Below are 5,092 nucleotides of genomic sequence, written 5' to 3'. Positions count from 1 at the left end.
GAAAAGCCAACAGTGAGTTCCAAAGCCTTTAGAGTCAGAGAATTGGTTCCAGGTTGTGATCTGAAGGTTTGAGAACCAGAAGTTCTGGGGGCAAAGGTTGCACCTACTCAAGCAACCACGAAGCGTAAATTAAACAAACATGTCTTTATATTTTTATTCTGTGGGGGCTCTCTGTAGACCAGATGATATCTTCTGGTATTCATTCAGTCCACAAAACCCAATACTAATTATTTCCAAACTGCTCCCCACTCCCACAGACACAGGATTGGGAGAGAGGGAAAGGGAGATGAAGGGGGTTGGAGGGAGGGGGAGAGGGAGCGAGAAGGGGAGAGAGGGAGGGAGGGAGGGAGGGAGGGAGAGAGAGAGAGAGAGAGAGAGAGAGAGAGAGAGAGAGAGAGAGAGAAACCAAACCAGATATCTGGGTGATCATGATTGATTTGTTATGGGGCAGTGAGAAAGCTCAGCCGATAGTCGCTTAACGTCAAGCCTGATGACTCAAGTTCAATCTCCATGGCTAAAATGGAACAAGGAGAGAAGTGAGTCCCATAAGCTCTCTTGTGACTTTCACATACATGGCATCATGTGATGTTTGCACAAACACATATATAATATATATAAAGATATTTTAAAGCTTGTTTTTTCTTTTGTGTGTGCGCACATTTTCAATTAGGTACAAATGCATGTCTGTGCCTATGTGTTTGGATACTAGAAGGTGACTATTGTTATCTTCTTGAATTATTACCCACCTTACTTTTTTTTCCAGTTCCAAAATCTTTATTGTTTTGGAAAAGATGATCCATTCTGTGGAAAGAAGAGTTGTGCCCAGGGATCCATCAGTAATGCTGAGAACTGTCATCTCTACTCATACACCCAGTCATGAGCACAAGACTTGTAGTCAACCAGTTCTTCAGGCTGAAACCATAGGCTCATCTCTTTTTCTGCACTTTGCACTGAATCACTGCCATGAATGATGTTCCTGACAACTTGAGTGCAAAAATCCCCTCGAATGGTGCCTGGCTTAGAGTCAGCTGGATTGGTCTCTCCCAGCATCATTCGGCCTGTCTTCACCACATTGAGCCCCTCCCAGACCATGGCCACCACAGGCCTTGAATTCATGTACTTCACCAGCCCTGGGAAGAAAAGATGGTCTTTTAGGTCAGTGTAGTGCTGCTTCAGGTGTTCCTCAGAAGCCCGAAGGAACTTCATGGCCACCAGGCGGAACCCCTACTGCTTGAAGCGCTTGATGATCTCGCCCACCAGGCTGCACTGCATGCCATCTGGCTTGATGGCAATGAAGGTACGCTCGAGGTTGGCCATGGTCTGAAAGTTAGTTGACTGGACGGCTGGTGTGGGCCATGAGCGATGGGAAGAAAGAGCTTACTTTTTTGAAACAAAGTCTTTTACTGAATCTGGGGCTTGCTGGTTTAATTAGACTGGCTGGCTGGTGAGCCCCAGTATCTGTCTGTTTCTGTCTCCTCGGTGCTGTGATTATGGACATGTGTTACCATGCATGGCTTATTATGTGGGGGCTGCAGTTTTAAACTCAGGTCCTCATGCATGCAAGGCAAAGAGTTTACTGACTGAGCCATCTCTCAAGCCCCCAAACTGGCCTTTACAATCAGTATTATCCTTTATGGATGAATGTAAATTATGTGTCCCAGTAATTTACTTTATTGCTTAGTAGTAAGTTATGATATTTTTAAAACACTGATTGTTTAACCCATTGTTCATTCCCACTAAAGATTATCTTACAATGTTGATTTCAGCATTTTGGCCATTACAAATAAAATTTCTGTGAATATTCGTGGCTAGAATTTTCTGTGAACAGATGTTTTCATCTCTTTAAGATAAATGTTCAGGATTGTAATTGTTCAGTTGTGTGGTTCTTGTATAAATAAACTATTTATATTTTATATATTATTAACTTGAAGTTAGTGTGCAAAGTAACAGGCTTCATTAAGACAGTATCATGGGTGTACTTTGTTCACATTCGCCCCTCATTTTTCTTCCCATCCTCCTACCCCTTACTGGTTGCTTCCTTTCCCTGCTTTCTTGTCATACATATGTGTATGTTAATGTGTAAATCTATTTCACAGAAGAGAAAACGTCCTGTCTTTGGTGCCATTTCCTCCCATCAAACTCCTGTGTGTGTGTGTGTGTGTCCTGTTTTCTTTATGCATTCCTCTGTTGACAGGTATCTGGATGATTCCATAACTTATCTACATAGTGCTGCAGTAAGTATGGATGGGCAAGCATCTCTGTGGCATATTGACCTAGATTCCTTTGGATTATATACCCAGTAGTGTAGTAGTTGAGCTAGATCTCATAGTATCATATAAGTGTCAGTAGTCAACTTGACACACCTGGGAAGAGCAAGCCTCAATTCAGGAATTGTCTCCATTAGATAGGCCTGTGGGCATGTCTGTAACATTTTTCTTGATTGCTAAGTGACATAGGAAGGCCCAGCCTACTGTAGGTGGTAACAAATCTAGACAGGTGACTCTGGGAGAGGAGTGGAAGGAGGGGGAGATGGATGGGAGGAGGGGGAGAAGGGTGGGAGGAGGGGGAGGGAAATGGGAGGCTGGGAGGAGGTGGAAACTCGTTTTATTTCTTTCTTTTCTCAATAATAAAAAAATGAAAAAAAAACTAACTGCACTAGAAAACAAAATAATAATATAAGTAATTTGAACACTGAAAAAAAAAATAGAAAAGGTTGCTGAACAAACTAGAGGAAGCAAGACAGTAAGCAGCAGCTTTCAGCCATGGTGTCTGTTTCTGTCCCTGTCTGGAGATCCTGCCCTTATTTCCCCGGATCATGGACTGTGGCGTGAAAGTCTAAGGCAGAGAAGTCCTTTCTTTCTGCATGTTGCTTTTGGTCATGGTGTTTATCAGAGCAACAGAAAGGCAACTGATACTCTACTTTTTGTTTTCAGGGAACTTCCATTCTGGTTTCTATCTGACTGCATCAAATTCACAAGAAATTGCTGTTTTCACTGTCCAGTTTCTCAATATCTGCCAAGTTTGAGTGTTGTTCCTTTTCTTTAAAAGAAAAAGCATTCATTCATTAAGATAGGTGTATATTAATGCCCTATAATGTTAAAACTTGGATTTCTTATAGCTAATATCTTGATGGCCAAGAGTTTTATATTTTTACATTTAATTTCATGATCTACTTAAAATTAATCCGTATAGAAACTTTAGATTTAGATCAAGGTTAATTTCCCGTAGCACCATTTGTTAAAAAGATTACCATTCATATGCTCAGTTACTTTGTAATTTTGTCAAACTCTTGGTTCTGTTGTTTCTGAGTTCTTCATGACATTTCAAATATCTTGCTGATATTTTGATATAAACTATATTAAAAGTGCATATCAATTTGTTAAGAATTCAAGACTTTATATTGGGTCTTCATTGAATGGGCCATGCCATGCCTTCTGGTTTCATTTTGTTGCTATTATAAGTGCCGCAATCAAGGGCTGATGGAGGAAGGTCATTGGCTAATAAAGGCACTGCCCTGGCCCATTTTATTGGTTAGAGGATAGGTGGGAGGAGTAAACAGGACAGAACGCTGGGAGGAAGAGGAAGTGAGGTAAGAGACTCCACAGCTCTCTCGGGGGCAGACGCCTCAGAGAGAGACGCCATGCCCCGCTCCCGGGATGAAGCTCCGACCCAGGATGGACTAGGCTAGAATCTCCCTGGTAAGCGCACCTTGGGGTGCTACACACAGATGATTATAAATGGGCTAAATTAATATGTGAGAATTAGCCTAGAAGAGAATGGGCCAGGCAGTGTTTAAATGAATACAGTTTGTGTGTTGTTATTTTGGGGCATAAGCTAGCTGAGCAGGCGGCCGGGTGTGGGGGACGCAGCCCTGCCGCCCCATATTACTACATTATGGCGCCCAACGTGTGGACAACTGAATCCACTGAAAGCCTGAGAAAGCTTGGGAAAGAGTAAAGCATGTTTTCTTGGTAGCTGCCATTTCTCGGTTCTACTCTGCTTGCTAGAGGCAAGCAAGCTCTCTCATCTAAGAGAAGCTTCCTGACTCAGCTTTAGCTACAAAACCCTGCAGCTCATTAAGAGGTCCTGACACGAAACACTTAAATGATGTTGACGAAAAGCTGAACACATGCTTTTCGGTTTTCAGCCGTAGCAGGAAAAAAGCTGTGCCGTTTGAAAATGCCAGCTTTCTGAGCCATCCTGCCAGGGCAAACTCTGACTGTTTGAGGCAGGAGGGCCGGCTACCGAGAGAGGACTTGAGTGTTGTCTGTTGTAGCTCGCTGGCTGGCAGGGACCTTGAAATGCCATAGAGTTGTAGCAGTAAACGTGGCTACAGCCAGTACCTCAGCCATGAGGCTGGAAAGCTAAGGAACGGACTGGATCTAGCTGGCAAAGCCACGCCTTTAATCCTACCCATATTGCTCAGTAATTTAAAGGCTCGTGTGGTCAGAAAAAGAGAGATATACAGTAAAGAGAGATTCAAAGACAAAGAAAATTTCTGAATGGTTTAAAGTGTGTTAAAAATATATGCAGACTAAAATTTAAAGTTCTTAAAGTAACAAAAAAAAAAAAAAAGGAAGAAAGTTGTGTGTGTGGTAGCACACGCCTTTAATCCCAGTGCCTAGAAGGCAGAGACAAACAGATCTCTGTGAGTTCAAGGTGTAGTAGTGTACACCTTTAATCCCGAATGCCTGGGAGGCAGAGACAGGCGGATCTCTGAGAGTTCAAAGACAGCCTGGTCTACAGAGTTACTTCAGGTCAAAGATACAGAGAACCTGTCTCAAAAAGCAAAGAGTTAAAAGTAAAAATAAACAAAATAGAGGTTAAAACAAAGCTGCACAAAGATGGAAAATACACAGAGAATCTTGATACTGTATGCTATTATGCTCTCTTTAAATTATTTAAATGCTGAGGAAGGAGCAACAGATGCTAAAAGATATTTATTTATAAATGCTGCTAACCTAATTCAACATAGATATTATGAATTTGGATCTAAGGATATGATACTTTGGAAAAGAGATTCTTCTTTTGTTTTCACAGAGGATGAGACGCTGTTCGTTTCTTCTATTCCGATTTGGTATGATGGACCACG

General features: G+C 42.0%; 1 pseudogene; it reads right to left on the bottom strand.

Moving 5' to 3' along the window:
- Positions 1 to 858: 858 nt before the first annotated feature.
- On the bottom strand, positions 859 to 1,317 carry LOC121440246 (annotated as a pseudogene).
- Positions 1,318 to 5,092: the final 3,775 nt, after the last annotated feature.

Source organism: Microtus oregoni, unplaced genomic scaffold (genome assembly GCF_018167655.1).
Source record: "Microtus oregoni isolate MIOR12 unplaced genomic scaffold, Mior012 000067F_000, whole genome shotgun sequence".
In the NCBI taxonomy this organism is placed as follows: Eukaryota; Metazoa; Chordata; class Mammalia; order Rodentia; family Cricetidae; genus Microtus; species Microtus oregoni.
This window is presented reverse-complemented; position numbering and strand designations above follow the sequence as displayed.